We start from the raw sequence: 18,974 nt of genomic DNA on the forward strand, positions 1-18,974 counted from the left end.
AACTGAATTGAGGAACTCATAGGTGTACTAACATGTTTAGTATTATCCATTTCAAACTTTTTGAGGATATCCTTAACATACTTTGACTGACTAAAAAATATTTCTTCCTTAATTTTCTTAATGTTAAAACCTAGAAAGTAATTTAAATATTCTATTAGACTTATCTAAAATTAACTACTCCTTGTTTTAAAAAAATCATCACAAAGATTTTTATTTGAAGATCCAAAGATGATATCATCAATATAAGTTTGTACAATGAGTATATCGTCTCTCAATTTTTTCAAAGATAGATTAGTATCAACACTTCCTTTTTTAAAAGATCTTTCAAGTAGGAAAGTGCTCAATCTCTCATACCAAGCCCTAGGTGCTTGTTTCAATCCATATAATGCCTTTTTCAATTTAAAAATATGATTTGGGTAATTTTTGAATTTTTAAAACCTGGAGGTTGTTCAATATAAACATCCCCTTAAAATACACAATTTAAAAAGGCACTTTTAATATTCATTTGAAATAATTTAAATCCTTTAAAATAGGCAAAGACTAACAAACTCTAATTGCTTCAAGTCTTACTACAGGGACAAAAGTCTCCTCAAAATCAATCACTTCAATTTGATTATACCTCTTAGCCACCAATTTAGCCTTATTTCTAACAACAATTTCTGAGTCATTCATTTTATTCTTGACTACCTATTTTGTCCCAACTACACTTTGATCCTTTGGCCATATAATTAATTCTTAAACATCATTTCTCACAAATTAATTTAATTCTTCTTACATTGCCAAACTTCAAAATTCATCCAAAAGTGCTTGATTTATATTTGTGGGTTCTATCATTGAAATAATAGTAGAATAATTGACTTCTTTGCTTAGTCTAGACCTAATTCTAACATCCTCACTAGGTTCTTCTATAATCAATTCCTTACGGTGGTTTTTAAAAAATTTTAAATCTCTAGGCAAAGGGTTTTCTTTCTCAACATTTTCTTACAAATTAACTTTCTCAATTCTTTGGGAGTTAATCTTTATTTCATTATCTTCCACTTTTGGCTCTTTCAAAATTCCAAAATTATCAAATACAACATGTGTGATCACCTCAATTACCAAAGTTCTTTTGTTAAATATTCTATAAGATTTTCTAATCCTAAATTAGCAAAAAAAAAATTCTTTCATCTAATTTAGGATCAAATTTTTTTAAAGAAGATTTTCCATTATTATGAATGAACACCTTACATCCAAAACATGCAAATATGATAAATTAGGTGTTCTCCCCTTAAGAATAACATAGGGTGCTTTATTTAATTTTGATCTGATGTTCACCCTATTTAGAACATAACATGTAGTGCTCACTGCTTTAGCCCAAAAATATTTAGGAAGTAAATATTCTGCCAACATGGCTCTAGAAGCTTCTATTAATGTTATATTCTTCCTTTCGACTATCCCATTCTACTGAGGAGTCCTAGGTGCAGAAAAATTGTGATCAATTCCTTTTTCTTTATACAAGTCTTCCAATTTTTCATTTTCAAATTTTCCCTCGTGATCACTTTGGATTGATAAAATCTCACATCCTGGTTTCCTCTAAATCCAAGTCAAAAAATCTCTAAACTCCTTAAATTATTCACTCTTATGATATAAAAATTTAACCTAAGTGAATATAGAAAAATCATCAACTATCACAAATCTATATACCTTCATTCCTAGACTTGTAGTTTCAACCGGTCCAAAAAGATCCATATGTAAAATCTTCAAAGGTTTACTAGTTCTAAGATCCTTATTATAATGAAACGAAGACTTCACATGTTTTCCTAATTGACATGCATCACAAAGGTGATCATTAGTGAAGTCTAGTTTTTGTATACCTCTAACCAAGTTCTTTTGGGTAATCCTCCTAAGATTTTTTATGCTAGAGTGACAAAGTCTCCTATGCCATAATCATGATTTATCATAAATAATTTTTAAACAAAAAGTATTAGGAGTTTTAATACTATTTAAATCTAGCATATAAATATTATTTACCCTTAATCCATGCAAAACATCATTACTATTAAGGCTTAATATGCAGCTAGTGGAAAAAAATTTTATACTATAACCTTTATCACATAGTTGGCTAATACATAATAGATTATACTTTAAGCCTTCAATAAGTAGTACATTTAAAAAAAAAATTACAAAATTTCTAATCATACTTGATCCAACCACTTCCCTAGTGGTGTTATCTCTAAGTGTAACTCTGCCTCCATTCCTGGCTTCCAATATTATAAATTGTGTAATGTCTCAAGTTATATACTTTGAGCAACTGCTATCTAGGTACCAAATGCTCTCATGAGGCCTTGTATGAGAGCATGTCTGCAAAACTATCAAATGTTAGATCTAGAAACCCAAACAAGTTTGGGCTATCCTTTTGGCAAAATACAACTAGATGCATATATGCTATGTCTAGGTTTATGCATCTTAGGTCTCTACACTAAATGAGTTTTTCTATGTAAGATACAAGCTTGTTCTATATATCCAATCATACCAGAAGAATAACATATAATTCTATCTTCTATTAAGTTGTAAAAATTTTGGATATAAAATAGGATTAGAAAAATCTTCTAGTGTTGGGAGTTTCCTATTTTCTTCGAGAGCTTGCACTTTCAATTTAAAAAATATGTTCAAATCTTCTAATATTCTATTTTAAAAAATTAAATAGTGCTTTCTAGTCTTAGATACATCCCTAAAATTTTTGAATTATTTTCCCAATTTTTATAGTTTGATTTTAAATTATCATTCTTCTTATTCAAGTCATCAAATTCATCAAGTAAGCTCATGCTGTTGTTATCTATCAATGCATGATCTTTCCTAAGAATTTCGTGTTCTCTTTAAAATTCTTATAATTCTAAATTCATACTAGCATGCATTTTCTTTAGCTTTCTATATGCGTCATGAATTCTTTCACAACTTTTAATAATTTAGCATAGGTTAAGTCACATGCCTCTTCCTGATCTAACTGATCAGGATTATTTTCCATTAAGCACAAGTTGGTGACTTCCTATTCCTTTTCTATTTTTGATGAAACTGAAGCTGGGTCCTCCTAAAAAGCTCTTTGGAATTTCTTCTTACCCTTCTTCACATTTGGTTTCTCCTCTACCTTCTCCTTGCTAGGAGTGGCTTTTAGTTTTGAACACTTAGATTTAACATGTACAAGTTTCCTACATTCATAGCAAATTATGTCATTTGAAACCTTAACATTCTCATTAAATTTACCTCTGTTCCACTGCTGACATCTCCTTTGCTTCCTTTTAAGAAAGATCCTAAATTATTTAGTCATCAAGGCAACGTCATCCTCATCCTCAGGTTGTGATAGATTACTCTCTGACTCATCCACTTTCAATGTAACGTTCTTCTCCTTTCATTGTTCTCCACATCAATCTTTCTTTGACTCACTCCTTGCTCGTAAGCAATTAGTGATCCAAGAAGCTTGTCAATAGATTAAATATTTAAATCTTTCAACTTTGTAATAATAGTTATTTTAGTATCATATATAGTAGGCAAACAACAAAGAATTATATTAACTATTTCAGCATTTTTTAGCTCCCAACCTAATGCATGCGAAGAAGTAACTATTTGTGTGAATTTTGTGTACATGTCAAAAATAGATTCATTGGGTTTCATGTGAAACAGTTCATAGTCATGTAACAAGATATTTAATCTAGACTGATTTACTTCATTAGTCTCTTCATAAGTAATACAAAGTCTATCAAATATGTCCTTTCCACTTTTGCAAGTGGAAACCCATATATAGTCTTATGACTTAAGTGCACAAAAGAAACTATTTAAATATTTTATATTAAGTTGTGCTAACTCACATTATTTTACAGTCCAATCAATAAAGGGTGTTTCAACTCTAATAGCATCAACTATTCTAGTTGGTTTTGTATACCCTTCTTGAACTAAGATCCACATACAATAATCTAGTGACTGTAAAAATATAGACATGCGTGTTTTCCAAAAATCAAAAGGAATGTTATCAAATAAAGGAGGTCTAGTGATCGAATACCCCTTAGGTGTGTTTCGGTTTCTAAAAGTAGCCATGCTCATTTTCTAAAATGTAGTATAAACTTATGATTTTGAAATAAAGCTCTGATACCACTTATTGAGTACGTATATGTTGTTAAACCTAAGTTTATGTCCCAAGGCTAACCAAGAGGGGGGTGAATTAGTAATTTAAAAAATTGTTGGATTTAAAAATGTGAAATCGATTAATAATTCATAGCAATTTTAATTTAAAATTATTTAAAACAAAATTTTCAACCACGAAATTAATTTACAATAATTAAGCAGCGGAAATAAAAATGACACAAATATTTATAATGGTTTGGTCAAACACGACCAACATCCACTCCCTGATGCCTCCCACTTCATGTATTGTACTATTACCAAAGTGACTCTCCTTTTGCTCCAATAACAAGGCAGAGAAGTCCTTACAAAGCTCTCTTCCACCAATCCCTGATGCGACAGAGAACCTTCATCCTTTTACACCCTCCAAGTATAGGTAGAGAACCTTAATCCTTTCATACTCTTCAAGTGTAGGCAGAATACCTTCATCCTTTAACATCCTTCAAGTGTAGGTAGAGTACCTTCATTTTTTTCACACCTTCCAAGTGTAGGTAGAGTACCTTCAGCTGTTCACACTCTCCAAGTGTAGGCAGAGAACCTTTGACTGTTCACACTCTCCAAGTGTAGGCATAGAACCTTCGGCTATTCACACTCTCCAAGTGTAAGCAGAAAACCTTCTACCCTTCTTTAAGAATCTTCTCATGAGTAAACTAGAAAGATAGGAGGAATTGTGAAAAATGCAAGTCTCATACAGAGATCATTACCTTTGAATAACTTTGTGAACCCTTCACACTCCACTAACAAAAAATCTATCTCAATCACTGTCTCATACTCTCTCCTTCAATTGCCCTTGAAAGATCATGAAGACCAGAGTCTGACAAGTTAGTTTTAATGGATCTTTTATATGAAAGACACAAAAAACTATCCAGAAAATTGAAAATTTCAACTTTGAGCATATATGATTGTATGTTCATACGTATGAACAAATCAAATACTATTATGTACGAACCATTTATGAATTGGTATGAAATTATTTCGTACACGATCATCGTCTGGTACAAAATAAATTAGTTCGGGATGAATAATATGAAAATTTTCAAATTTGTTTGTACAAAATATTAGGATGAAATAACCGAGATCTGAACCAAGACGTTCATCCTGGTATGAAATTGAGATCATCCTGTATGATTTTTGTGCAAGAATAAAACAGAGTTTATCCCTATACGAAATTAAATATCGTCCCGTATGATCTTCGTCTGAGGATAGAATAGAGATGTTCGTCCTTGAACAAATATAAATATCATTCGTACAATCTTTGTGTGAGAATAAAATAGAGGCGTTCGTCCCTATTTGAAATTAAATATCATTTCATACGATCTTTGTCTGAGGATAAAGTAGAGACATTCATCCTGGTACAAACATAAATATCGTATAGTATGATCAATTTAAAAATTATGAATTTTAAACTCTCCCCTAGTGTGTGTGATCTCAATTATTCAATTACAATCACACTCTCTCGGACTTAATAAAATAGAAAAAAATACATACTTTAATTATAATAAAAAAACTCTAAACTAATCTTGATTTAAAGTATTCAACAATCTGGAGTATGATTTCCCTGAAATGTTAGTACACACAAGAACTAAACAATTCTTCTAAAATTTGTTAGGAGAAATAATAATCAAAATAATAATATTTGGAATCAATAAAAACAGACAAGTTGCAAGAATATCAAACATGCAAGAATAAAATAGCAACTATCTCAACAATAATAAATATTATTGTTTCTTTACTATTGCATTTCTTGTATATCTATTTTTTTTCCTACGCACTAACTTTTCAGGTCCATAAATTCACATGCAACACAAATCAACTCAAGATCTGGCAGACAATGGTTGAGTCTGTCTGTAATTTAAAATTCAATTTATTTTTTACCTTTCTTGAGTTAAGTCATGTATCTAGTGGACCCTATGCTAAGTAAACTTGCACACACACTTAGATATTTTTCTATATTTTGGCCTAATCATACAGGACAATTTCAAATCAAATTGGACGATCAATTAAAAATAGAAACCCTAATTAGGACATTCATACTAATTAAGAGTGATTAAACTAATCATACTATACAATCCACATCATACAGGACGATCATCTTAGATTGTAAAAAATAGCCGCCCATCAAAATTTAGGCAATATTTTAATTTTCAATTTTTTTTCTAATCATACAGGATGATATACATTATCCTGAATGATTTATGATAATCATATCTAAATTAATCCTATAATTAGGAGATTAATTATGACGAGATTGATCAATCATATCATACAGGATGATTTATTAGATCATACTAGATAATCTATTATATTTTGTAAGATGATCGCCCTATCGTCCAAGATGAAAACTTTCTTATAATCATTCTAAAGATCATATTGGACATCCCGAGAGGGTTATGGGATGATATTTAGATCATCACCCATCATCCCATGTTGTACCAGACGATCAATATAGTTACTTGAACTAATCATCTCGGAAGATCATAGAATCATATAGAACGATCTATATAAATACTTGTATTAATTATACAAGGAAAAGATAATTTTCCTGACAGAAAGGGCTATTTTGTACTAATCATCCCAAATAATTTATCTATCATAATGAACGATCTTTGAAGGCAAGTTAAAAATCAGGCCTTCTTTTATGGCTCTGTATTTAAGCTCTCTTTTTATCTTTAAGATAAACTTTTACTTCATAGGAGATCTGAGAGAGAGCTTAGAGAAGGAAGAGGGAGAGCTTGAGAGAGAGAGAGAGAGAGAGAGAGAGAGTGTGTGAGATAGAGAGATCCTTGTGAGGGGGTGTTTTGAGAGATTCATAAAGGTTGCTCCAAGCAAGGTGTTCATCATCTTCTTCAAGTTGCTTCTCTAGTTCCTTGGTGGCTCTGGGAGAGATCTTCATCAGTATTAGATCTAGATTCTCTACCTTCACCAGGTGGGTGAAAAAGGATTTAAGGTTCTCTACCTTCTCTAGGAGGGAGTAAAAGGATTACCATATTCTCTTCCTTGACCAGGTGGGTGAAAAAGGATTTCTAGGTCTCTTTCTACTCCGGGAGGGAGTCAAAGGATTCAAGGTTCTCTGCCTCAACAGATTAGTGAAAAGATTTTGTTAAGGGCTTCTTTTCCTTACTCTGGGAGCAAAATAATAGTCACTTCTATTTAGTGCAATACTTAGAGAGGGAGTCTCTAAAGAGTGGACAAAGGTCATGTTGACTGAGCCATTATAAATTTTGATGTGTTATTTCTATTTATTTTTTAGCATTTTATTTATTGAATTTTTTATGATTTGGTCTATGTTTGAAATATCTAATTTTAGTTATTATAAAATTAATTCTACTTCCGCTTCAAGGAGTTTCAACCTTTCATTTGTTAAAGAAAATTTTAAAATAACTAAATCACCCCCTTTTTGTTAGATTCAGGACTAGTTATTTATGATTAAAGTACCCTCATGAACTTTCAGGTCCGATATTGGTCTTATCTTTATAGCACCTAATGAAGGGATAATGAGATATTCATTTGGTCTAACTGAACCACAAACCAACAATAAAGAAGAATATGAAGCCTTAATAGATAGTCTCAAAATCATTATTTTGATGAAAATTAAAAACCTCAAAATTTTTTTTGATTCTCAACTTATTATAAATTAAGTATCTAGGGTTTATAAAATCAGCAAGCTGGGCCTGGCTTACTATCCTAGGTGAGTTTTTGATCTACATAATAACAACATCACGCCTTTATCCCACTACGTGGCGTCGGCTACATGAATCCTTTTTCTCCATTGTGTCCTATTAAAAGTCAAACTATTGTTTAAATCTAATAAAGAAAGAACATTCTATTATTTTCTAACCAAGTCTTTTTAGTCCTTCCTCTACCTTTCTTAACACAAGTCTTCCTAACCGGGTCATCAGAAGGCCACTATTTTATGTGACCAAACCATCTAAGGTGGCTGCTCTTATCTTATCTACCACCGGAGCTACTCTAACCTTTTCACGTATATGCTCATTTCATATCCTATCTCTAAGGGGAAAGCCACTCATCCACCTGAGCATCCTCATCTCTACCACACTTAACTTCGTATTATGCTTCTCTTTTAATGACCAACATTCAGAATCATAAAGCATTGCAGGCTTCACCACTATCTTATAGAATTTTCCCTTAAGTTTAAGGGGTGCTTTTTATCACACAACAAGCCCGATGCATTCCTCCACTTCAACCATCCAACTTGAATTATGCTAATAATATCCCCATCTATTTCACCATCATTCTGAATAATAGATCCAAGATTTCTAAAATGTGTACTCTTATCAATAACTTGATCGCCCAAAGTCATAATCCCCCCACTAGATCTATCACTACTAAAATTATACTCCATATATTCTGTTTTAGATCTACTCAAGAAAAACCTTTAAACTCTAAGGTTGTCCTCCATAATTCAAGTTTACCTTCAACTCCCTCTATAGTCTTATCAATAAGAAGAATATCATCAACAAAAAGCATACACCAAGGTACATCCTCTTGCAAATGTCTAGTGAGAACATCCATGACTAAACCAAAAAGATATGGGCATAAGGCTGATCCTTCATGTAACTCAACTGAAATAGGGAAATACTTGGTCAAACCACCTTATGTTTGAACACAAGTAATAGCTCATGCATACATTTCTTTAATGATTTGAATATAAGTGTTACTAACTCCTTTCTTTTCAAGAAGTCTCCATAGAACTTCTCTTGGAACTTTATCATATGCTTTTTCTAAATCAACAAATATCATATATAGATCCTCTTTATTTTCTCTATATTTCTCCATCAAACCTCTTAATAAATGTACGACTTTCATTGTTGACCTACCTGGCATGAATCCAAATTGATTTTGAGAAACATTTGAATCATGCCACAACCTATGCTCCATAACTCACACCCATATTTTTAAATATATAACATTAACTTAATTCCTCCATAATTTGCACAATCTTGTGCATCACCTTTATTCTTAAAAATAGGAATTAACACACTCATTCTCCTCTCATCTGACATCTTTTTAGTCTTTAAAATAGTATTAAAAAGTTTAGTATGCCTATAAATTCCTTCATCTCCTAAGCATTTCCACACCTCTATTGGAATATCATCAGGTCCAATTGCTTTTCCACACATCATTTTCTTTAAAGCCTCTATAACTTTGATTTTATTAATATGTCGATAAAAATAGAAATTCTTATTTTCATTTAGGGTGCTAAGGTCACTACAGTTAATCGTATTTTCACATTCTTCATTAAAACGTTTAGCAAAATATCTCATCCCACCTTTGTTGAATATAATCTTCTAAGATTTTTTTTTTATCTTCATCCTTAATATAATTCACTTGAACTAAATCCGTACTACTCTTATCTCTTTGTTTGGTTAACTTATACATATATCTTTCTCCCTCCTTAGTATATAATCTATTATATAAATCACTAAAAGCTGATGTCTTTCTCCCTCCTTAGTTTATATCTTTCCCAATTATTAGAGTTTTTACAATTAAACCAATTTTTATAAGAAATCTTATTATTTTTAATATGATATTGTACATTTGGATTCCAACACCAACTATTTTTATTATTAAGAGTTTTTTCCTTTGAAACTCTAAGCACATCTTTTACAATATTTTTAATATCACTAGCCACTTTTTCCCACATAACATTAGCATCCTCATGCACAGATAAAATCTTAAGATCTAAAATCTTACTCTCAAAAATATTTTCATTAATATTATTTAAATGCCCCCATCTAATCCTTGAAGAAAATAAAAAATGTTACACTAATTCAAATATCTTGAGCTCATAATAATAAAGCAAAATCCTTAGCCAAATTAGCCAAAAAAAAATAGCAAGAATGAATGATGAGTCTGTATTGATCGGTGTCCACACTCATCAAATACTAGAGTAAACAATTTTGTGTTCCTAGTAGGTAGAGGGGTCATTGAATCTAAGCCAGCAAGATAAACCTCCAGTTAATCCTCAACCTACCTAATAAATTATTCTTAAAAACCAATCAGATGGACATCAAATGATTATAAGAAAATGTAAATCTAGTAGAGCCTCAAAGTCATGGTGGCATTGCTTAGAGATCAAAGAACATGATGATTGTAGTTAACATTTTATTGACTACTTTAGATAAAACAGGTTCCCAGCAGCTAAATCATTTGTTATGCAGATAAAAAAGAGAGCATTATGATACACATTTGTCAACAACATGCTGTATTGAAGGGCTTTTGATCTGATGTAGCTGAGATTTTTGGGGACTGAAGAGGCTAATAAGGTGGTAACACAAGTTTATGAAGGACGACTTTGTAGTGCACATTAATCAGATCCTAAAATGGCTAACAAAATTAAAATAATAGGTTATTATTGGACATCAATGATAACATAATACATTAATCATTCTAATAAATATCATAAATATCAAATATGGTGATATTATATATACACCACCAAAACTATTGCATCCCGCTATAGCATTGTGGCTATTTGAATGTTGAGGCATTGATATCATTAGGTCGATTGATCCACCATTATCAACATGACACTGCTTTATATCTCATCAATGTATTACTTTTCCAAGTGGATATACCAAATAATAAGTTTCATGATATTCAGCTTAGTTATTTTCAATTCATTTTAAAAAAATTAAGTAATCTTAATATTTTTAGTTATTTAAAGAATTTATATTCTTCTTCACAAACAATACATAAAACTTGTATATTCTAGTTTCCTCATGCAAGTATTATAGAGTTCTTGTAAGAAGATTGATTGAACTTTAATTTTAACTTCTAGTCAAGCTAAATTAAAGGAAAAAGCATGAGATGAAAGATAATGATATAAATAATATTGAATAATCATATGAGAGAGTTTGAAAAATTAGACTGAATAAGGAAAAAAAAAAAAGGAGATAATTAATATTTTACTAAGGTAGAACCGGAATATGAACTCTAAATTTCATAATAAATATTAAAATTATTTAAAAATATTCTAATTGATGTAATAATAATATAATAATGTAAATATTTAGTAAAACGACAAAAATATATAATGAAATATAGATCATACACAAATAACTTTTCAAAATGCATAACATAATTAAACATATAAGAAGTACATTTGAGAAAAATATAAAAAAATTCTAATTATCATGCAATATGAGACTAAAAACCCCTTCCATCTTTCTAACATGTTTTAAAATCAAATGATCATATAAAGTTGATAAAGAACGACTTGGTTTAAACTACAAAAATATATAAGAAACAAAGTAAAAATTATTTTTACAACATATTTAATGGTAAATACTTATTTGAATTACAAAAATAGAGATCATGAAATTTATGATGAAAAATAACTAAAGACATATTCAATATGTAATGACATGAAGCTGACAAATAAGCATGTACCTAAAAATTGGAAGAGCAGTGGAGGCAAACAAGTAGAGCTACAAATCACTATTGTATGAAATGGCAAATCGTTGACCTAGAAGAATGACGAAATAATGTGAGAACTTGATCCGCACATGAAAGAGCACGGGATTTTGAGAGGTAGGGTTAGGTGTAGGAAAATGAATTTTCTAGAAATATTTTAGACCCCATCCTTCAGATTTAAAATCAATGGTGATTATTTGTGTTAGATCTAAACTTATTCGTGGATGATATCCAAACATTACTTATGATACTTTTAGGGGTCTAATCATAAGAGTTGATAGAGAGAAAAGAGAAAAAGTGACAAAGTGAGAAAAGGGGAAAGATTCTAAGGATTATTTTATTGAATCCAAGTGCTCTCAAAATCACTCACGCCCTCCTTTAAAACTGCCCTATGACCCTTTATTTATAGTATTATGGGAATACGTAAAAAGCTATACACATAAGCATATTCATTTACACAAGGTGTGTGGCCGAAAAATCATGTAGCTAAAAAATGTAAAAGATATATATGGACAATTAACACATGGACTATCATTGATCAAGTGTACCATACAAGTGACGAGTGACAAGTAAGCTTACTAAGTGATGAGTGGTGAGTGTAGTCCCATCGAGTGAGGAGTTTCTAGTGTAGGCCTATCGAGTGATGAGTTGTGAATGTAGACTAGCTAAGTGATAAGTGGTGAGTACAGACCAACCAAATAATGTGTGTCTAGTGCAAACTCACTGAGTGATTATTGATTCTTGATCCTTAGCAAGTGCACCTTGGCCTTCAAAAGTGTGCCTTTTACCTACCTTACCCTAAGGCAAATTAAGTTTGAGTTCTTTGGCATATTTGAATATATATATTTAGTTTCTTAATTCTTTATATATTCCAAAAGTGGATTCCAAAAAGGTAAAAAAAAAAAAGAATAAGAAAAAATACATCAATTAAAGAATGTCTGAAAAACTTTTTAGTTTAAAGAGAAATTTAAGTGCTATTTTACTTTTATTATTTATATCTTTTGACTAAATTGATGCCTGAAATGGCCCCACCAATTGCGCTTGACATGTGAGCCTACTAAGTGATGAGTGACAAGGCCCACAAAGTGAATATGACATCTCTTTTAGTGTTTTGAAATTATTGACTCTTAGGCTTATTGGACATATCTCACCTTAAAGGGGTGACTCATATTAATAATAAAAAAGCGACTTCATTATGCATGGATCTTCCTTCTCCTAAGGACTTCGACTATTTTATAGATTTTGTGTCTGGCTTTAGCTAGCCTATAGAGAGTAGTCTTTGTTTATAAGCTTAAATAAATCTAGCCCTTAGACTCAGTACCTTATTTATAATTAATCAAATTTTCTCTTTTTAAGAAAATAATAATTCTCCAAGTTATCAATGTATCAGTTCTTTAACTTGCAATTGGTCAAAAAATTGATTATTGAGTTTTTAGATTAAAGCTATTTTAAATTTTCTCATCCTTATTTATTTTATTTATTTTTATATATTTTTAAATAAACAAAAAATCTATTCAAAGGGAGGAATGAGTTCACTTGATTTTTTGTGTTGATTCTACTGAGTTGTTAAACTCTTTCTTTGCACCTTTAGTTCTTAAATTGAATATACCATAAATGAGTATAACTCTCACTTAAAAAGTTTGAGTTTTGGACTAGTTGAAATCTACTTTGGTGATTTGAATTGTTAGACGAGGGACATGTTGCACTTAATTAGTAGGCTTGATGAATGAGCCTGATAAATCCTTTATGAATTCCAAGAATGTGTTCCATGAGTATTAGCAACTTCTTTGATCTACCACTCTACTTTTTGCAATGCTTGGCTTTTGGTCTCTGACATTAGTCCACACTCATCATATCTTTTCAAATATTAGAATCAAAATTATCCATAGATGATACCAAACATTACATCCGAAACTTTCAAGGCTCACAATACAATAGTAAGTAGAAAGAATAAAATAGAAAGAGATATATTCTAAGTATTTTGTTATTAGAATCGAGTACTCCAAAATTAACCTACCCTCACTATCTCTCTGAAATTGCCCTATAACTCTTTGTTGATAGGATTATGGGGCTATAAGAAAAGCTATATTCATTTACATAAGGCGTGTAACCCAACAAGTATGTAGCTAAGAAATTGACATATGGACAATCATTGGTCAAGTGGGTTTGACAACTAGTGAGTGATTAGAGGCCCGCTGAGTGACGAGTTGCGAGTGCAGTGACAAGTGTAGATCTACTAATAAGTGATCCTTAACGCTTAGTGGGTGCACCTTGTGGACAAGTACACCTTTAAGATTCATTGCCTCAAAGATCTTGAAGCCATTGACATATTCTGATATAAAATTTGTTTAAATTGTGAGTTGATGGTTGTATTAGATCTGAACCAATTTTCTAGATCACTTATTGAACCGCTGTTTCTTCTGGATTTGACCCGCGTTTTCCCTCAGCGCGTTCAGTCATGGATCCTCGGCGAATTCCGAGTTGCTTCGATTGAAAACTAGGGATTTGGCCCAGCTCGATGTAAAACCGATTTTAGTCTGATCGGATCGGCTGTAGAACCTTGATACATGGCCTGCTGGCCTAATCAGATTTCGTATTGCTTGAGTATCCGTCCATCCTTAGCAATCCTTTAAGAGTTAATAGGAGAATATGTAGCGATTTTAAGGTGCTAAACTCCAATGCTGAATTTTAGGATAACATATATCAAAGATTCGAGAAGAAAACGAAGGTAATTGTAGGGTTCTGCATCCTCACCCTCCAGCCACGAGCATTTGCGCCGCTGCATCACTGGGAGATGTGAATTCTAGGCACGGTTCGGACAATATACCCTGCTTTAAGAAGCGGCAAGAAGTCGTAGCTGTTGCGCAGTGGACATCATATGGGTTGGTATCTTTGCCCTCATTCCCCTTGCTCTCGCCCCATCTTTCTTTCTGTTTTTGTGATTTAATGTGCGTGAAATGTTGCATCGTTCCTCAAAATTGATTTTTTCTAGAAGAATTTATGTTTATGGGTCTGTACATGTGCATACTGTAATTTGCAGTCAGGATTCAGGAATTCGGCTATTATTACAATAACCAAGTTTATATTGAAGTTCATATGTACATTTTGTAAATGAAACATGCCGTTTACTTTCTGCCAGCCGCCAACATTTTTAGTTTAATATTTTGAACATGTTTCGCTATTCTCTTTCCACCAGTCAATTATGTGGTTTGTGTTAAGGATGAGCATTTAATCACTTCTAAGATCTTTCTAATATGGAATTTATTTCAATGATATTAATAATATATTTATGACAACTTGATAACAGTTTATCATTTTATCAGTTCCCTTTTCAGGACCTCTTTTTGTTTCTAAAAAGTATTTGATTGCATCATTGGTATAATTCAAAATTATTTGCTAACTAAATTTCCTGAAAGACCTTGTATTGTTTATGAGATTCCAGCCCGCTCATTTCTAGTCTGTGAAGAGCTTTATAGTTGAGGGGGGTGCATGGTTTGTTTCTTTAGTACTATAATGTAAATGAAACACGTGTTTTGAAAATTCAGGTGTCTGATAAACTGCATATCAATTGCAATATAATTCATTGGTCTATTTGAATGCAACCTCTAATTTATTTTTTATGTATTTGAAAATTGGCTGATTTTGTAGATTTTCAAAAATGCTGTAAATTCTTCATCACTCTTTATTGCAAGCTGTTGTCACAATCACTCATTGCTTCCCTCTTTGTTAACACAGCCATCGCCGCTAGCCGCTAGCCGCCAGTGACCATCATTGTTGTATCCACTGTTGATGCCACCGCCGCCGCTGCTTCTGACTGCAGGCTGCCACTAACACCACCGCCGTCGCCCCTGGCTACCAGTCATTGCTACCATCACTAGCTATTGTGGCTGGTCTCTACATTGAATTCATTTGACTTCAAGCTACACACAAAACAATAATCTTCTAAATTTGTTTTACACTCAACTATATTTTATTGATACTACATTTCAAATACATTTATTTTACACTTTCGTTTTTACTATACATTCATTTTTCAACAAGCCAAACCACCCAGTAATGTTATTGGATGTCACTATTATCTATGAAATACAATGTGTTTGATTCAATGTGTTTCTATTTAAAGATATAAATATTTTGAATAATAAAAAGTTGAATATTTTATATATTGAAATCCTAAATGTCGTCCAATCTTGGTTGATATTTACATGCTACTGTATTAGGACAGAGCAATTATTTATAAATTTGTTATTTTAGAGATCTCAACAAGCTAAATAACTTTTATTAGTTAATAACATGACGTTACATAGAGTTCTCAGTAAACCAAATAATCTTGAAATCTTCACTCTTCATGGAGCTATGTGTTATGGAGTAGATTGGGTATTGCTTATCAATGTAGTGTTTGCTCTGGAAGTGCGAATTTAAAGTTATTTTTTTTTTTTTTTTTTGAGAATTGCAAAAATTGCATTAAGGAGAAACAAAAGCTGTTACAAACTAATCAAACAATGCAACTATCATACTCCTTTAAAATGCTATACAGAGAAGAAGGAAAATCAGAAAAAGTAGAATAATCAAAGCAAAAGTTATTATCCAAAGCTAATGTAGCACACAAATCAACAACTTTATTACAGTTTCTAGAAGTATGATGAAAAGTTATCTTGTTGAAGTCATTGAGAAATGACATCTTCTCCGAAATCAAGTTATTAGCAGCATATGTTGATTTCATCATAGAATCATGAAGGAATTTGATGACATTGTAGTTATCACCTTCAATTATTACACCTTTGCTTTCAAACATCCAATCTTGTAAGAATTCTTTCAAAGTAGAAATAGCATCCAGCTCAAGTTGATTGATATCCCAGTGCAATTTCTGTTTACCGAAGGCAAGGAGCATTCTACCTTTAGAGTCTCTGACAATACCTTCAATGCTTGCTTTATTAGAATCCAATAAAGAAGCATCCACATTTATTTTTATCCAATCTAGTGGTGGAGGGTGCCAAAAAGTATCGGACTCCAAACGGAGAGAAGCACCCTAGTCAACTAGCATCGGAAACCTGTTCATAGCTGTGGATAAGATGTTTGCAACAACAACCGAAGTAGGTAAGATAGAATTGCCATGTTTAATGTCATTCCGACATCTCCAAGAGAAGAAAACTGCTATATAGTAGATCTTTACAATATTCAAACACTCTTTGGAAAGTTCTCTAAGTTGGGAAAGACAGTCCACCAATGAATGGAAGATAGGAATATTGAATCCCCAATATCTTAATTTGCAAATGATGTCAATAAGGAATTTGCAATGGACAACAACATGCGAATAGTCTTCAACTTCTAGACATCCTCTTGCACAAAGATCACTATGAGAAAGTCTTCTATATTTCAAAAACTCATTAGTAGGAATGTCAAACCTACTCATCCTCCACCAAAATAATTCGACTTTTGGTTTTATTTTTAACTTTCTTAACCAATTTGAAAACCCAAAATCTTCATCCTGTTTATTATATTTGATAGTTTCATCATAAGCCAAGGATGAAATCGATTTACCAGATAATTAGAAAAGAGGTTCCATTTGATCATCCTCCCCATCATGAATAACACAATGCTGCATAATGAGATTAACCAGATTCTTGTTGAAAAACCGATTCAATTCAGTCAGGTTCCATTGGCCGTCCCGAAGAAGAAATTGTTGTAACATCATGCCTTCTACACCAATACAGTCAGCAAGCATAGGCCATTTGTTGAAACACTTGTCTAATAACCAAATATCATTCATGACATTGATACTCTTACCATTAAACTATTTTCCATTTAACAATAGGTTTTAAGAAAGAAGCTCCATTCAAGAGGATAGACCAAGCCGCCGAATGCCCACTTTTGAACCCCTACTCCAAATATTTGTACCATACATGGCAGCAATATATCTATGCAGTAATGAAGAAGGATTTTGAGAGAACCTCCAGTTAATCTTGGTCTCAGAGGACCGGTTTTTTTTATAGCAGAGAATAAGCCCATACCACCTAGAAATCTTTGTTTACATAAATCTTACCAAGCAACATAGTGGAGGCCACTTCTACCATGATCATTGTGCCAAATAAAGTCTCTACAAATTCTTTTCAGATACCAAATGGATACATGAAATAAATGACATTAAAACCTCAATGGGTGCTAATAACATGGAAGAAATAAAGTCTAGGAAAACTAAAATTTGGAGCTAAATATTTAATTGGGTAACCACAGTATGTTATCTTGACTATTTATCTTCATCATGTCCATAATTGTTTTAATAATAAAGATGTTAAGTTAATTTTATACATTGATGTACTGGATTAGATCATTAGGTAGCTATTAAATATATTCTCAGTATCTAAGAAGATCTAGAAATTATATGTTAATATATGATGGTAGGAATATAATTCTTATAGGATATACTGTTTCTGATTTTCTGTTTAGGTTCAGATTATAGAAAATCAATATTTGGATCTGTATTCATTTTTGATAGAGGAGCTTTAGTTTGGAGGTGTATCAAGCATGATTGTGTTGCAGACTCCACCATGGAGACTGAAATTGTATCCGATTGCGAAGCAGTTAAAAAGGCAATTTAGCACTGCCAGTTCGTAACATATCTGTTATTTCGGTCATTAATGAGTTAGCTAAGCTTTAATGAGACAGTAGTAGAGGCCAATTCAAAGGATCAAACACATATAAGAAGAAAGCATGTAGAGAGGAAATACCATTTGATCATAAGCATTGTGCTGTATCTGTTTTGAAGATTTCTTCAGAAGACTATCTACCTAACCCATTTACTAATAAATTGTCGCAAAATACTATCGAAAATCAAAAGAAAGGATTAGGGCTAAGTGACATGCCAAATTTATTTTAGAGAAAGTGAGAGATTATTACAGATCATGCCCTGAAAATAATTTATTTTTGATTAATTAAATATAATAATATTTTATTCCAATATTTCTATTTATAAATGTCATCAAAATTTAATTATTATTAATATGGCCCAACGTTTAAAATTGCGCAATAAAAGGCGCGCCTCAGCGCAATTTCGACCAAATAAGCCTCAAAGCCTACGCAATAAATTTAGTTTATGAGGCTTACGCCTCAGGTTTACTGAGGCGCGCTCGCCTCATATATTTAAGGCGTCGCCTTTTTAAAATTTAACCTAATTTTTGTGTTATAAATGATCATATTTAAGAACAAAATGTTTGTGATTAATAAATTAAAGTTAAGATATTTAATTTAATAATTCCTAATATGGTTCATCTCCATTTTGAATGGTACTTAAGAATAAATATGTAATGAGTGAGGTCAATGAAATTTAACCAACTCTAATTATGAAGTATTCATGGAGGATGATTCCATATGTGATTGTTATATTT

General features: G+C 31.8%; 1 protein-coding gene across 1 annotated transcript in view; it reads left to right on the forward strand.

Annotated features, from left to right (window-relative positions):
* The first annotated feature begins 13,883 nt into the window (after positions 1-13,883).
* LOC110096864 overlaps positions 13,884-18,974 on the forward strand; it is a 31,139-nt gene continuing 26,048 nt past the window's right edge. The window contains exons 1-2 of the mRNA XM_028693913.1: positions 13,884-14,193; positions 14,282-14,471. The gene's annotated coding sequence lies outside the window, so the exon portion shown is untranslated. The remainder of the gene's footprint in view (positions 14,194-14,281; positions 14,472-18,974) is intronic.

Source organism: Dendrobium catenatum, unplaced genomic scaffold (genome assembly GCF_001605985.2).
Source record: "Dendrobium catenatum unplaced genomic scaffold, ASM160598v2 fragScaff_scaffold_387, whole genome shotgun sequence".
Lineage (NCBI taxonomy): Eukaryota > Viridiplantae > Streptophyta > Magnoliopsida > Asparagales > Orchidaceae > Dendrobium > Dendrobium catenatum.